Below are 17,688 nucleotides of genomic sequence, written 5' to 3' on the forward strand. Positions count from 1 at the left end.
TCTTTGTATTTTTATTGAGTTTTTTTTTGTATTATTATTTTTTTAAATTTCTGCCCAAATACCACAGTGAACTGAGAAACCACAATTACAATTCACAGACTCTGGCATGAAAAACATCACACACTCCATCAGGAATCACACCAAACCCTTTCCTCTTTATTCATTCAAAAGAGAGTCCAATGCACAAGTGTCAAATATGAGCACTGTCATTTTTTTCTTAGAAGGGGAAAAACATTTATTCTGGCAGCACTTTTACAATTCCAGGAAGTGGCTCTGATACCACAAGTTGCAGGAATAGAAACCATAACAAACTTGGAGGGCATTTCTTTGAGAAGCCAGGGACTCCGTGGTTGGAAAAAAAATTCTTCTTGTGCTTAGTGAATTGCCTATCAGCCTCTGTGGGCCGCTGAAATCTTCCTGGGTGTTGAAAGAGAAAACGGAATTTCCTACACAGACATTGTGGAAAACTCCTGTAGAGCAGAGTGTTTTCTGTATCTCCAACCCACACCCCATGCTGAAGCAAGTTCTCATGCTTTGCTTTTTCTGGAGCTTCTTGTGGTCACATGACCCTCTTCTCATGTGGACCTTTTGGCCGAAACACACATGGCAGCAAGGTTTCCTCTTACACTGCTTCTCTAGGGTTCAGATGACAGCACAAAACATGACTGGTCAAAAAAGAGCAGATATTGAGAACATGGGCATTTATGTTCGTGAAAATAGCAAACACTTGGAGAGTATGTCACCCAAAGGGGCATTATTTCCATTTATATGGCCCTAAGGGAAGTTGGCCCAAAGTCATATGCTTGGGAGTCTCTTTCAAAGGACTGGTCAAGTCGGTTGATTAGACAGTGTAAGTACTGTCACATGCCAATTAAAAAAAAACCCCTATTGCCCAACAATTCAATGGTCCATAAAGCAATTAAATGTTACCATTCAGTTTATACACACACACACACACACACACACACACACACACACACACACGAACTGTGACAAAAGGATTAACCAGATTAATCTTATGATTCTGTTCTAAAAGGAAAATGAAATCTCCAACTTGAAGTGTCATATATTCAAGTATTTAAAAAAAATGTAAAAACAATCTGATCCCACTGTTGATTTTAAGATGATAAGGAAATCATAACCAGGGCTTCTGGAGTCAGTGAAGTTAACTCCTGGGGCACAAAATATTTTATAAAAATTGATTTGTGAGGTTGTGAAATGCAGCCCACTTGTTCATTCTTTCTTTTGAACATGTGGAGACCACTGTGGCATTCCAAGAGTCAGTGCTTTCTAAACAAAGTGAAAGAGTAACACCAGCTGACTCGCTCTTCTGTCTGACCCTGGTGAGAAACAGTTTTGCACATTTTCTATCAACACACAAAGGAGGCAGATGTAAACAGAGTCCTTTACATTCTTCAAAGAATGTGCTACTACTGCAGCATATGCTGTTTGGCCCCAATTAGGAGAGGCTAGAGAGCAACTTGTAGGGTTTGCTTTTTAAGTTTTACCTCCTGGAGATTTTAAAACAAGCGTTTTACTAGTTCTTGGCAGTAGATGTCCTACAAGAGGCTCTGTATGAATAGCCAGTGTGGGATTATGTTCTCCAGCTAGGAGCTCACTACCTGAAGGTCCCACAGACCAGATGTGGAGGGCTCACCAAGTGCTCTGCTAAATTCTGGACCTGTTCTAGAAAAGAGAGGTAATAATTAGCAGAGCCCCTTGCATGATTCAAAACGGACTCCTGATGATCTTAAGCTACACTAACTGAGGTTTTCCATGAACTCTTTGTTCCAGAAGAGCACCCCGTCTCTGCCTCAACACTAATGATATGTGGGTAAGGAACAGGAATGCTTCTGCCACCAGGCCCAGTGACTTACAGGCAGGAACCTTGGATAAAGATGGGAAGGGACACTGCCTGATATGCATGTTGAAGGATCCTGTGGATGACTGGCAATCTACGAAGCAACACTAGATCCGTGGGCTAACAGATACACAGACATCTTTTTTCTTTTCTTTTTTTAAATCTGAGAAGGCGATTAAAGAATAAAGAAAAGAACAAAAAATAATGTCTCATACTAAAATAAGAAATCAGCCCCATCTTGGCACAGTTCTCATGCAAAATATTGCACCCAGTGTTAACTAACGCTAGAAGCTTCAAACGGTATAAATTTAAATGTATTTGCATATTATAAAAATAAAGATAAACATATACATAGTTTACACTAGTTACGGAACAGCAATGAATGTCAGTTGATTCCTCTTTCACATTGAACATAACTGAAACCCGAGTGCTCTAAATACTAGCACTGTACTGTAACTATGGCTTATATGTGCACGGAAAACAAAATCCCTGAGAAGCCATTCGAACTTTTTTTTTTTTTTTTCTTTTCTTCAAGTAGCGCTCTCCTTGGAGGATCACAGTTCTGATGTTCCGGTTGTGAAACTTTAGCTCCATGCCCTCTCTGTCCTTCCTCAGCCCCCTCCACACCTCTGTGGTGGTCCTCTGGAAGCACCCTGAGCTGGTCTTCACTCCAGTGCCTAGCCTGTGCTTGGAGGTGCAGAGGGTTCCCAGGTGAGTTGTGATGCTCTATTTTCTCCATGGAAATCCCACAGTCCACAAGTCACTGGTTTCTGTGCTTTTCACCAACGTTCTTCTTGGAACAGGGGCTGATCACAGTCGGTGTAGGTGGGTAAACCAAGGCAACATTCACTTGCTCACTGCCGATCTTGGGGCAAATGATTTCTGCCACTCCTTCTGGTCTGGGCTGGCTCAGCAATTCCCCTGGGAAAGCGTGTGGATTGGGCGACCCCCTCTTAAGGCACTTAGAACAGAGGATGTGCACAGTGTAGTGCAGTCCAGGCCATTCCTGAAGTAGGACATTCAGTTCCTCTACCAAGGGGGTGATGGCTTGCCATGCAGTCCATATATTTGGTAATGATGCTTGGCTGGCAATGGACAGGGTATCTGGCTGCAGGACCCCCTTGGCAGGTCTGTAACTCACCACCACAGGAACTTTTCCTCTATATGCAAAGATCTGAAATTTACCATCTGACCTGTGCACCACATGGCTGTTGATCTGGACACTGTAGCGTGCAAACAACCCAGGTGGAAAGGTAAAGGGAAAACTATATTCAATCTGCAGCTGCTCAGCCACAAAAGACTGCCCCACTAGGTTGGTCCCATTATTCCATGTCTCTGCATGGGACACCTCGTTCTGCACATAGCATGGGAACTTGTACCAAGCTGTAGACCCATTTAAAGGCTTGCCCTTAGGTTTATTGAGGCAGTAACAGAGTCCCATCTTCTCCAGCAGCTCCAGCAGCAGCTGCAAGTCCTGCTGAGCCTGGATATGAGGCTTAAGCAGCAACTGAATAACATGGGCTGGCAGGAGCCTATGCAGCAGAAAGCCCTCCACATAGTGATGGAGCTGGGTGGCCCAGAGCAGGTCCTGGCTCTGGGTGGGCAGCGACATCACTGGGGAGCTTTCCCCCTCCCCCTCACTCTCTCCACTGGTCCCTAGTAGCAGTTTATGCAGCAGCAAGGAAGCATCCCGCTGGAAAAAGACATTGAGGATGTCAATGAGGCAGGTGAGGTTGTGGAAGACATGCTCCCTGAGGGCCGGGCTATTCGGTCCTCAGTCAGCCCTGCCTGGAGGCCCAGGCGTGCAGAGTCCCACCAGCTTAGCCAAAATCGTTGTGCCTGTGGTGGTTGGAAATGCAGTTCCTCCAGCACCTGCCAGGATCCAGGCAGGACTCTATGTAAGTTGGGGAAGATTTCTCGGTGCTCAGCTACAGAAATCAGCTTGTCTCGAAGGCGCTACAATTGTCAGGGGTCCCTGCAGCTAACAGGCAATACCGGAGAGAGGATCTGCAGCCGGTGGTTGAGCAGGTATTGAAAATGGGCCTTGCGTCGCCGAAGGTTCTTGTCAGAAACACCATAGTAGGCTACATGGGGGCTGGCAGAGCGCAGCTCGAAGTCCCGGGCCAAGGCCTCATCAACCACCTGGGCTAGACGGCTCAGGCCCTAGGCATCGTGCTTCTCCTGCAGGGCAATCTGGCGGTGAATATCCAGACACTTCTCCTCCAGCTCCTGCTCCTCACATAGGTCTGCATGCGTGCCCACAATGCACATCACAGCATGAGGTACCCGGGCCCCGACCCGATGCAAGAAGGAGTCCACAGTACTGGGAAAGCAGCATGGTTCATAGGTGGCCAAGTTGACTACCAGCACATACAGGGCTCCCAGGGAGAGGAAGAAGGGCTGAATCACCTCATAGCTTTCATCACCAGCTAAATCATACACGATGAACCTCAGACCCCTGGAGGCATCAGCTGTCCAGCTGGTCACCTCAATACCCTTGCTACTGGCAGGAGGGGAAAGTGAGTAGTTCTTCTGTTTGTCCCTTCCTGCATGGCTTCCCTCCACTACCTCCTCGGTGAGGCAGTGTCGGAGCCAGGTCTTTCCTGCAGCCTTATGCCCCATCAGGAGCAGCTTGAGACGGGGCTGAACAGCTGGCTGGGAATGAGCCAGCTCCTTCTGGTAGGCCGCGATGTAGGGGATCCCCTTCATGCAGACCTCGTAAGGGGGCTGTATCAGTGGGTTGTCCTTGATCTTCCACAATCCCACATGGGAGAGCTGGCCAAAGTTGTCAGGAAGCACCGCGATCTGGTTCCCTTGTAGCACCAGCTCCTCCAGGCGGGTCAGTTCCACAATGGAATCGGGCAGGTATCCAGCCACAGAGTGAGAAGCCTTCCCAGCCCCGAGATAAGGGATGGTACTGAGGTGAGCTGATTGCGACTAAGGTAAACCTCCTCTAGACCAGCCAGGGGCAGCAGCGGTGCAGGGAATTCCTCAAAGTGGTTGGAAGAGAGATTGAGCATTTTGAGTCTTTGCAGCTGGCTGAACTGGGTGGGCAGATCCTGCAGCCCATTGTTGTCTAGCATGAGGCTCTCCAAACTGGTCAGCTCGCAGAAGCCGATGGGCAGAGTGCCAAGCTCGGCCCCACTCAGCCAGAGGATCTTGAGGGCACGCAGGGCACTGATATCATCAGGTAGGCCTTTCAGCCAGTTGCTGGACACGTCCAGTTCCTCCAGGGTCGCCAGTTGCAGCAGCTGCCGGGGAAAGGCAGTGAGCTGATGTGGTCCACATCGAGGGTGCGCAGGCGGTAGAGGCAAGAGAGTGAGTCGGGCAGGTGCGCCAGTCGGTTGAAGCTAACACCCAGCTCCTCCAGGTGGGCAAGGACGCCCAGCTGGGAGGGCAGAGCAGGCAGCTGGTTATGGCTGAGGTTCAGCTTGTGCAGCTCCCTTAGGGCACTCACCACCTTCGCGCCCAGGGCTGTCAGCCGATTGTGGCTCAAGTCCAGTTCCGTGAGATGGTGGCCAAGCTCAGCCACCGCAGTGGGCAGCCGGGCAAAGTGGTTCCTGCGCAGGACCAGGACGCGTAGGCTGCCAAGCGCCGACCCCAGCCCTTCAGGCACCTCCTCCAGGCCGTTGTTCCCCAGGTTCAGCACCTCGATGTCCCCGATAGGGACAGAAACCCTCACGCGGGCGCGGGAGCCCGCAGCTGCATGCGGTGCTGCACTCGGGCCGGCGCCTGTCTCCCGGGCCCTCTTGCTCCCACTCCTCCCTTGCCTCCGCCCCTCGGTGGCCAGTGGCTATGGGTCCTAGTGCAGCTAGCGGCTCAGCGCCCGCAGCTGAGGGGCGGGGGCCACCGGAGCAGCTCTGGGGGGCGCTGAGCACGCGGCGTGGGGGGAGGTGGAGGCCGGTGCGGAGTGTAGCTCGCATTTTCCGCCACCCGCCACACCGTGGAGGATGCCTGCTTCTCCTTCCGCTCCGCCCGCCTTGCGGCGCCCGGGTGCCCAACTCCAGCCCCGCTACCCTTGCAGCCGCAGCCCCGGGCCGGCAGCGTTGTCGCCTCCAGGAGCTCTGGGAGGAGAGCGGCGCTCAGCTCCGAGGCGGGCATGCTGCGGGCGCAGGGCCGGGGAGCAGCCGCGAGGAGGGGGCGGCGGCGCCTTCTTGTCTCCGCTTCCCTGGGGCTCCGGCAGGAGCGCGAGCGCGTCCTAAATTTTAGATTTTGACCTAAAAATTGAATATAATTCTGGAAGAAGTGGCACATGCCTGAAATCTCAGCAACTAGGGAAGTTGAAGCAAGAGTATCGTAAGTTCAAAGAGAGCCTGGGCAACTTACTGAGACCCTGTACCAAGATAAAAATTTTATATATATGTATATGTCAGGGCTAGGGGTGTAGCTTAGTGGAAACTAAACCCTAGGTTAAATCCTTAGTACCACACACATACAAAAAAAATTGTATATAAAACAAACAAACAAAAATATCTGAAGCTAGCTTTTTTTAAAAAAACTACTGTATTATTATGTCTTCTAGAAAGAAACAAAAATCAAAATAAGAATAAAAAAAGCCAATGAATGTTGTTTAACAATTTTTGCTAGAGCCCTTTCAGTATGTATCATAAAATATTTTGGCCAAATATGGAATGACCTTTTAAATTAATATTAATCTGTTATCACACATCTTGATATTATGTTAATAAAAGTAGATAAACAAATTCTTGTGTTTTTGCTTAACCAGACAATAAATAAAATTATATGTAAAAATTCCTAACCACAAGCAAGCACAGAACTATAATGATAGGTATTATTGCCTTCAAAGATACAACTTCCTAAGATAAAATATCTTTTTATGTAATATTGTACATAATACTGGGTGAAATGGAGACAATTAAACATATGGTGTGCCTGAGACAGATCAAAATTGTGTTAAATATCCAGAAACACAGTCATAAAACAGTGTACTTATTTAAAGAAAATCTATATCACAATAATTACAATATAATGTATGATTTCCTAGTATTTATTTCTGGGAAATTAAAATATGGAACAAATTATCAACTATATGAAATAGTTTAATTTAACTTTTATCTACTCTTTTAATTATCCTTATGCAGTTTAGTCACATTATTTCTACATATCATATATCAAACTGTATTCATTGCATTTATATTACTACTGGTGTGGCAGGGAGCTTCTCACATGGCCCACACAAGTCAGAACCTCCTAGCAAACAGCCCTTTTGCAAATCCCTAGCCCTTAAATGTGAGTGGGACCTGAGCATGCTTGTAGCCTATGAAACACTACAAAAGTGACTGCATGTCAGTGCTGTCACTTTTCAGAAGGCAAGTCACCATAGTGGGGAGACCCACATGGCAGTGAACTAAGGGCTTCAGCAAACAAGCAGTCAGGAGCTGAGGCTCTGAATCTAACAACCCTGTGGAAATTGAATCTTATCAATAATAACACATACATGGAAAGGGATCCTCTCCAAGTTGGGCTCTCTGTGCTCAAGACTGAAAGCCAATTGCAGAAATTGTGAAAACAAAAATATGTGTGGTACATTAAACTGCTAAATTTGTGATAATTTATTATACCACAATATATAATACACATAGAGTATTAATAACACAATTCTTTGAGATTTGAATAATAAATTTATTGATTTGTCAAATATTAAAACAAAATAATATCAAAATGCTTAAATGACACAATTTTTCTAGTTATTTTTTCCTGTTATTAAATTTGAATTTACTTAAGTACAAATTAAATGCAATAAAATTTGTTCTTTTTCCAGTGGTATGGATTCAGTGTATTTGGGCAGTGTATATAGTTGTATGTATACAACACAACTAAGATGTATCACATTTTGATGATCTCTAGTTTCCCTTGTGGGGAAATTATTTTCTCCTTAACTGAATATTTCCTATCCTTTCATTTTGTCCTGTTTTAGGATACATTTTACATCAAATCTTATAGGATATAACCTTTATTTATGTCTTGTTTAGATTTTTAAAAAACTTTTTGAGAGTCATCATTATTTTTAATGGTAAATAATTCATTTTATTGCTAAGCAATACTGTTCTGTATGAATAGACCAAAATTTCTTTGCAGACATCTGAGTCTTTCTAGGATTTGCTAAGTGAATTCAATTGCTGTCAACATTCATGTACACATATAAATTGTTAATTTTTATGTTATTTTTTTCTTGTGAAAAGACTTAAAGAGGGAGATTGTTGGATCATATAGTAAGGGCATGCTTAACTTTATAAGAAATTGTCAGCTCAGCCTCCAACTGAGTGTCCTGTATGGGATTTAGCTTGGATTTAGCTTTGCAGAGGACTCAAAAAAGTCACTTCCAGACTCCTGACCCACAAAAAGCTGTAAGATAATTACTGTGGCATGTTGCTTTGAGCTGCAGAATTTGTGGTTGTTTGATGTGCAACATAAAAGTGGAATACCGCAGTCCATAATTGACCTGTCTTTGCTGTTACTGTTGCTGTCATTTTCCTCTGTACAACACAGTCTGCAGATTCTACCAATGGTGTGCTGTTCTTCTCTAGGTGATCTTTTTGTTTCTGATCTACCTCAACTTTCACCTGACCCTACATATATGTGTGCCAATGGGAAGGCCTCTGAGCCTCTGGACCTCTAAGTTGTGGATGTGCCAGTTTTTCTGTCCCTAGTGAGATGGTAGAAACCAACCTGTGTCTTGTATCTATAGCAAACCTTGGACAGGAAACCGTTTTCTGCCCTCTGCCCATGGTAGGAGACTAGTCTTTTATACCCAAAGATGTTTTCCAACTAGTTTTACAGGCCAGAAGTGCTGGCTGTGTACTTTCCCAGAAGCACCAGGTCTGAGAAAGTTCTCAGGATTGAACGGAAGGTTTCTACTCATCCTGGGGACAGGTAGACTTTGTTTCTATTTACATCAGCAGATCTGAGTAGGATGAGAAATTTGACTACTCCTATTGAAGGAATTCAAGACTTATGCTTTGTAAGAGAGAAAAACTTGAGAAGGTGTGCAGAATTTTATAATAGTGCTTCAATAGCTGCTGGTCATCTTGTTTTTGTCCATTCCTGTCATTAAGGGGGGTTCTATTCAGTTTCTTTTACTGTTCTTATGTTCATTATTATCACTTATTATAGACCTGTGAAGATGATTTGTGTTTGGGGGAGTGGGGACCGAACTCATCTGTTCTAGAGCTTCTAGTTAGTCTACTCTGATACCTTTATCAATATTCACTCTTTAGAAATTCATGAACATTTTTTCCTATCCTAACTTTATTCTCTTCTTTTTTTTTGGGGGGGGGGGTACAGTATTGGGGATTGAACTTAAGGGAACTCCACAACTGAGTCATATCCTCAGGCTTATTTTTTGTATCTTATGTGGAGACAGGGTCTCACTGAGTTGCTCAGCACCTTACTTTTACTGTGGCTGAGTTTGAATTTGAGATCCTCCTGCTTCAGACTCCCAAACTGCTAGTATTACAGGCATGCAACACTATGCCCATACTAACCTCATTTTCTTCTATGGAAACCTTTTTTTTCCTATACTCAAGCAAGGAGAAACTGATATGCATCATTTTTTGCCATCTCATGGAACCTTTGTTTCTTAGTTCCTTCCTGAACTCTGATCTAAGATAAGTTAAAGAAAAACATTATTGTGTAGAACCTCTGACAATTTTCATTGTTAATATAGGACTAGTCTTTTAGCTTTTTACATTCTAATAAAATCAGAACATCTGCTTTATTTCTAATATCTGTACTCTAGAGTTACAAGAGATAAATGAATCAATTAACTAAATAAATATTTTAATGTAATAAAATTTGCTTCATAAAGGATAACTGGTAATGTAGAATTTTTCTAAATGTGATCATTCACTTCAAATTAGTATTTCTAAATTCTTTGGATAAACTTCCTTTCAAAATGTCAACCTTTACTATTACGGAAGTTGTAAACAGTGAAATTCAGCTTTCTAAAACCAATTATATACAAAATCTCTCCCTTCCATATCACACAAACACATATACACACATGTGTATACACATGTGCCTGTGCTATGCCATACACATTTCTATAAAGTAATGATATTCCTTTCATTTATGGAATATCTCAGTATTGTATGAGCTTTAAAATTTTTGTACTAAGTTGAGGAAATGTTTTAAACACATTAAACAAATATATGTGCTATTAGTCATAAAACAACAAGGCATGTGAGCATGTGTTTGCAAATTCTATCTGGACTTCCACAAAGGTTTTGGTTTCTCTAACTCTTTTTTTTCCCCTTCTGGTAGGAGTGCAATTGTTTAATGCATCTATGAGTTTTCCCCTACAGAAGTTGGAGAATGTTTTTGTTGATTATTTCTGTATGCAAAAGTTGTATTTTTGTGTGTGTGTGAGTGCAAGTCATTCTGCTTCTAAGGAAAAATTGGTCTCAAAATCCTTATTACTAAATATCTGAGGCTAACTATAATATAACACCTGATCAATCAACAGAGGTTTAAAAATTCACATAATCAATTATCAATATAGGAAATATATCATTTTTCATGAAATGATTCTGAAAAACAAGAATAAATTTTAAAATAGCAAATGTTTAAATAACTGTGTGGAGAACAATTACAGAAACATTTTATAGATACTACCTTCTACAGTGAAGGGAGACATATATTTTTGTTCATGTCAGTCAACTGCATATATCTAAAAGTACAGAAAACTCAAACTCATGCAAAATGGAGCTCATTCATTTCTTTTTTTTCTTTTTCTGCATTGACAAAATGAGCTTGAATCACCTTTTCTGTGATTGCAGTTCATGGTTTCTGAGGATATAGGTGAAGCCAAACCACTAAAATAGACCACTGTAGCTTTCAAATTTATCAGAAAGAAGCAGATTTGGTTTACTGGAAAATATACAGAAGAGTGAATAGGAAAGTGGTGGTGTTGTAAAATGCAAAGAATTCATGCTATAGCACTGTTTTGGCTTCAATTAATTCTTTCAGTATGCATGTCATCAGCTTCTGCATCCTGTTCATGTCAGGTATAAGAATCTGAAGGATATGTGTAAGCATCTATTCATATGGAAAATATTTTAAAACTTATTTAGACATCAGTCCTTCTTTAGCTCTGTCATTGAAAGTGGAGATGTGCTTCTAATATGCTATCTGAGAAACAGTGCATTGGACAGAAACCTGACTGAAACTGAATTTAACTCTTTAAATTAAATATTTTATTGTACTAGCTTATTTCATTTTCTAAATTTTTGTTTCTTATTTTCGTTTCTTCCCTTTCAATAAGAGAAATGATGTGATTTAACAAATAAATTAACAGAGCTCCTTGAAGCAGTTTTGAAAACAGATTAAAAACACATTTTAATACCAAAGATGTTTTAGCCAGTTTTATTTTCTTAAATAAGAAGCAATAATGATATAAGAGCAACAACAATAATAACTAATATTTCATGTTCCAGGCTTGTGTGAAGAAATTTATTTAGTAACTTTTAGATTTGTGTCTTATGAATGGGAAATCTGAAGCAAGAGAAGTTATATAGATTTCTAAGGGATCTGTGAGTGCTCATCACAGGAATTGAAATCAGTAGGATTTGAGAGCAAGCAGTCTTGTTTGAGAGTGAATATCTTTCATCTTTATAAAATTTATACAAGGACACGATTAATTTTTTCAATATGGCACAAAAGGGCTATTATTTTCCACTAGAAAATAATTTTTAAGTAGAATAGTATGCCACCTAGTAATTTCTACAGCCTATACTTCAGGCTTCACAACAATCAACTACTTTGAAATGTTGGTGTTATAGTTCACTGCATATGTCCACTCCCCCAGATTTAACCTCCAACTTAATCAATGTACATTCTTCTTTTCTCAATAAAGGATATCACTTTGTAATTGTTCTCAATAAGAGATAACACTTTGCTGATGTAAAATCATTATGGTTTTAATAAAACTTGTGCTTAAGAGTGATAAATTATTTTGAAACATCTTATTTCCTTTATTAGCAAAACTCACTGAAATTGAAGATGCTGAAGATGAAACTATCAACTATTGGCCAGTTCTCTTCTCCAGGGCCGTTAAAATGCTCCCACTGTACTCCAGTGTTGAGTAGTCTGATTCTACTTAGATTACTGAGAGTTAAAATGTTAAGCTAGACTATTGGCAATTTGAAATTATACACAAATTCCCTCTGTGAATATTTGCAACTTCAATCTCCACTTTTAATTTACTCTACTGAACAATTCTCCCATTAAGTGCTTAGTATTTTCTAGACCACTGTAATAAAACCTTTAAACATTTTGTCTCCTAATACCATATGTGTTTCTACTAAATTTTGGTATTAATTCGTCACTCATATGTTATAAAATATTTTAGACAGATAATTTAACTTTTCAAATTTCCTGTGAATCTCCAATAACATAAACAAAATACAAAATAAGTAGGGAAAACACCTAATTGATTTCCCAGACACAGGGAGATAATGTTATGTTCATACTCACATAAGCACACATATGATAATGTAACTTGGGTAGACAAAATTGTCTATCATTTGATAAACTCATTTAAGAAAATGTAGCATGTGACAAAAATATTAGAGACCTATATCCTGGTTAGAACAATACTGCCATGTCATGTAAAGTTATTTTCCTTGCAGGGAAATTACAACAGTGCATTAACCCAGGTCATGTTCCTTTCTTTCAATTTCAGTCACTAATATACTGATACATACATGCTCATTTTTAAACTTAACTAGTTTTAACTATTTCTTGTAATTTACTATCCTTTCTAGAAATTTTTAAAAACATTTATATTGAATAGTGTACTAATGGCAAATTTACATGAGTTGAGTTACCCATATATTGAAAATAAAAGATTGAGCTGATGAAAACAAATGTCATTATTCTCTGGAATCTTCCCACTTCCAAAAGTGTATATTCCATCACACATTGATTTTTATTATTATATACCATATTTATAAAAACATATTCTCTTTGAATGGTACTTTTATTGTACTCATGTTAATATATTTATAAAAATCCCAACATGCCCAATATTAGTAGCCTAAGATACAAAGCTAAGGGAGCCCAAATATTCTTCAAAAGAATTAAAAAATACTGGCTTATTGCTATGAACTTTCACACATAAACCTGAGAGTATTATATCACACTCTAGCCATCATATTTACTATCAGTGGAAAATAGATTTGGGAGTTATTCCCAAGTCTTCTGACCTCCTCAATCAAACATTTATTATATCAATAGCACAATCACTACCATAGGGTAGGAGTTCAGGATATCAAGTATAAGCTTTATGATATCAATTTTTGCCATTTCCTAGTAATGTTTGCTAAAATAATATTTTTTCTGCCCTGTATTGATTTCACTGCATCTACAACCACTGAAATACTACTAGCAAGGAATATATACAAAAGAAAACTTTAATATATCAATATAGATGTTTCATTTTTCCTGATAAAACAAGTGTGAGGTTTTCATGTATTTTAAAAGATTAAACACTACTGAATTACATCAAATAGTTAAGGAAGCATAGGGACATATAAAGAAAAGCCCATGATTTAAAAAAAAAAAGGAAAAGTAATCTATCTGTCTTAAAAATCAGTGAAGCAGTGTAATTCTGGAATATGAAAACACTTAGTATGAATGTTATACTATGCCTTATGCATGAAGTATGTAAGATTTATAACATGTCATATATATATATATATATATATATACACATATGTATATATATATACACATATGTATATATATATATATATATATATATATATATATACACACACACACACACATACACACACAGAGATTCATATTTCACTATAATTAGAGAAATTCTGAGGTACACCTACATTTTTATTATTGCCTCTAAATTATGGAAGTATCAGCTGATCTTGCTTCTTGGCTATTAACTTCACTTTCTTTTACACATTGGTTGACACTGTAGTTTGCCATCAAATAATACATATTGGTTGTGATGTTCAGATAGGGTATAGGGTGGTGTTACATTTTTTAGATAATCCACAAAAATGTTTTTTCTCCTTTTTTGTTGGACTTAATACTTCATAAATTAACTCAATTGATATTCTAGGCAACAGTAACTGCTTGAATATTAGAGATATAAAGGAGTTCAGAAATTAGAGGTATAAAGGAGTTTCTGAACTCCTTTATATCTTCGCAGTCCTGAATTAACCACTCTGAATTTGCTCCTATTCCAATATTGGCACAGTCCTTTCAAGACAAACATTGTGTACACATACCTCATACCTCATAGCTTTCAATTGTGGATTAGATTCATGGAGTGGGTCTGTGTTCTTTTTGCTGTACTTGTATCCTGTTTATAGTTTCTTGTTTAATGATTAATTCATTACCTCAAGATGAAGACTGCTTTGCTAGTACAATTCTTGGTATCAACGTGGGACAATCCAAAGTTCCAGATAGACAAACATCCTAGCCCTGTGAGATTTTGGTTTTCAGAATCTTTAATTACCACAGCCATATCTGATTCTTATTATCTTTGATAACTATCTGTATCCAAATTCAGATGTTACTACCCAAGTGCAATTATGCATTCTATTCTATTTTATTTTCATTTTTCATCCACTGATTAATCATATTATATCTTATTTAATTTTGGGGACCCTTAACTTTCCCCTGATTTGTTCATCAAACTTAGTCTTTCCTTCTATCCTTTCTTGTTGAGTTTCCAAAGTCCATTATATTTATAATTTTGTTATTTTTAATATTTAACAGCTTTTGATTTTATTTTTATTGATTCTAACTAGTTATATGTAACACTGGAATTCATCTTGACATAATTATAAAAGCATGGAATATAATTTTCTCTAATTCAGTCCCCAGTATTTCCCATTTCCTTCCTCCCTTCCTTCACCTGTTCCCTTCCTTCTACTCCACTGATTTTTATGCTACTTATTTATAGTTTTATTTTTGTAAATTATTGTCTTATGGATACATGTGATGGTAAGATTCACTGTAGTGTTTTTATATATGTACATTAAAAAGTTAAGTCAGATTCATTCTATTGTTCTTCCCTTATGCTATCTATGCCAAGCCATCCCCTTCATCTGCTGTGCTGATCTTTGTTCTAATTTTGATGGAAGTCCCCCTGCCCACAAACACACACACACACACACATACACACACACACACACACACACACAGCCTTTTCCTTTCTTTCTCTCTCAGCTTCCATATATCAGAGAAGATATTTACCTTTAACTTTTGGAAGCTGGCTTATTTCACTTAGCATGATAGCCTCCACTTCGATCGACTTAGTGGCAAATGGCCTAATTTTATTCTTTTTTATGGCTGAGTATTACTCCATTGTGTGTATATATAAATTTCATAGTTTATAATTTCTTATTTAATGATTAATATATATAAACAATTCATATATATAATATATATACAATAATATTAATATGTATACAACATTTTCTTTATCCATTCATGTGTTGAAGTGTACCTAGTTCATTGCTTGACTATTTTGAATTGAGCTGCTATAAACATTGATGTGGCTGCATACATATAGTGTGCTGATTTTATACCTTTTGTATATATATATCAAGGAGTGGGATATCCGAGTTGTATGGTGTTTTCATTCCTAGATTTTTGAAGAATCTTCCTACTGCACATCAGGTTCAGCATTCATCTCGAGGATATATAAAGAAATCAGAAAACTTAACACTGTAAAAACAAGCATTACAATCACCAAATGGGCAAAGAAACTGAACAGGCACATCACAGGAGAAATGCAAATGGCCAAACAAATATATGAAATAAAATTTCAACATCACTATAAATTACAAAAGTGCAAATTAAAAATACATGGAAGGTTTTAATTTCATCTTCCATCCTGAAGCTTAATTTTGCTGGATACACAATTCTTGGTTGGAACCCATTTTCTTTCAGTGTTTGAAATATATTATTCCAGGATCTTCTAGCTTCCAAAGTCTGTGTTGAGAGATCGGCTGTTATCCTGATTGGTTTACCCTTAAATGTAATCTGCTTCCTTTCTCTTGTAGCTTTTAAAATTCTCTCCTTATTCTGTATGTTGGGCATCTTCATTATAATGTGTCTAGGTGTGGATCTCTTATGATTTTGTACATTCAGCATCCTGTAGGCTTCTAGGATTTGGGATTCTGCCACGTTCTTCAAGTCTGGGAAGTTTTCTTGAATTATTTCATTGAATAGATTGTTCATTCCTTTGGTTTGGATCTCTATACCTTCCTGTACCCCAATGACTCTTAAGCTTGTTCTCTTTATGTTATCCCATATTTCTTGGATGTTCTGCTCATGGTTTCTTAACAGTCTTGCTGAGCTGTCTATGTTCTTTTCAAGTTGAAATACTTTCTTCATTGTCTGATGTTCTATCTTCTAAGTGTTCTACTCTGCTGGTAGTATTCTCAATTGAGTTTTTAAGTTGGTTTATTGATTCCTGCATTTCTAGGATTTCTGTTTGTTTTTTATAACCTCTATCTCCCTGTATAGTTGATCTTTTGCTTCCTGGATTTGTTTATGTAATTCATTGTTGAAGAGATCTTTCATTGTCTGATTTTGCTGTCTAATGTCTTCCTTGAGACTCCAGATCATATGAAGCATGTATCTCCTGAATTCTTTATCTGACATTCCATCTGCTGCAGATTTTACCTCTTCTAATGTTGAGTTGACCTGCATTGCTTGTGGTCCTTTCTTTCCTTGTCTCTTCATACTGTTCGCATTTATTTCTGATTACTGAAACTGTTGTGCTATTGAAATTTCCCCCTATATATTTGTATTCCTCTTGTATAGCTGCAAATTTGGAGGGAAATGGATGGCATTAGAGCAGATTATGAAAAGTGAAGCTAGCCAAACCCTAAAAAACAAATGCCAAATGTCTTCTTTGATATAAGGAGAGTAACTAAGAACAGAGTAGGGAAGAAGAGCATGAGAAGATGACTGACATTAAGCAGGGGTGAGAGGTGGGAGGGAAAGGGAGAGAGAAGGGAAATTGCTTGGAAATGGAAGGAGACCCTCAGGGTTATACAAAATTACATACAAGAGGAAGTGAGGGGAAAGGAAAAAATAATACAAGAGGGAGAAATGAATTACAGTAGAGGGGGTAGAGAGAGAAGAGGGGAGGGGAGGGGAGGGGCACAGTAGAGGATAGGAAAAGCAGCAGAATACAACAGAAATGAGTATGTCAATATGTAAATCAGTGGAAGTGTAACTGATGTGATTCTGCAATCTATATACAGGGTAAAAATGGGAGTTCATAACCCACTTGAATCAAAGTGTGAAATATGATATATCAAGAACTATGTAATGTTTTGAACAACCAATAATAAAAAAAAATACAGGGGCATTCTGTCTCACTCCAATTGGAATGACAATTATCAAGAATACAAGTAATAATAAATGTTGGAGAGGATGTAGGAAAAAAGTTCATTCATACGTTGCTGGTTGGACTGCAAATTGGTGCAACCAATACTTGAAAGCAGTATGGAGATTCCTCAGAAAACTTGTAATGGAGCCACCAATTGACCAAGTTATCCCACTTCTCAGTATAAACCTAAAGGACATAAAATCAGCATAATAGACCCTATCAACCAAAGGCCAAATAACCTTAATGATATGTGAATACTAACAAATAATCAGGGGGGAGAAGGAAGGATACATATTGATTGGATTAGACAGATGGGAATAAAAGACGGTAGGGGAAATGGGAATAGAAAAGACAGAATGAATCAGACATAACTTTCCTATGTTCTTCTATGAATACACACACACACAGTGAAGACCCATATCATGTTACA

At 39.1% G+C, this 17,688-nt stretch overlaps 1 pseudogene; it reads right to left on the reverse strand.

Annotated features, from left to right (window-relative positions):
- Positions 1-2,157: 2,157 nt before the first annotated feature.
- On the reverse strand, positions 2,158-6,115 carry LOC144373177 (malignant fibrous histiocytoma-amplified sequence 1 homolog pseudogene; annotated as a pseudogene).
- Between the last annotated feature and the right edge of the window lie 11,573 nt (positions 6,116-17,688).

This window comes from Ictidomys tridecemlineatus, unplaced genomic scaffold (assembly GCF_052094955.1).
Source record: "Ictidomys tridecemlineatus isolate mIctTri1 unplaced genomic scaffold, mIctTri1.hap1 Scaffold_284, whole genome shotgun sequence".
NCBI classification, from domain to species: domain Eukaryota; kingdom Metazoa; phylum Chordata; class Mammalia; order Rodentia; family Sciuridae; genus Ictidomys; species Ictidomys tridecemlineatus.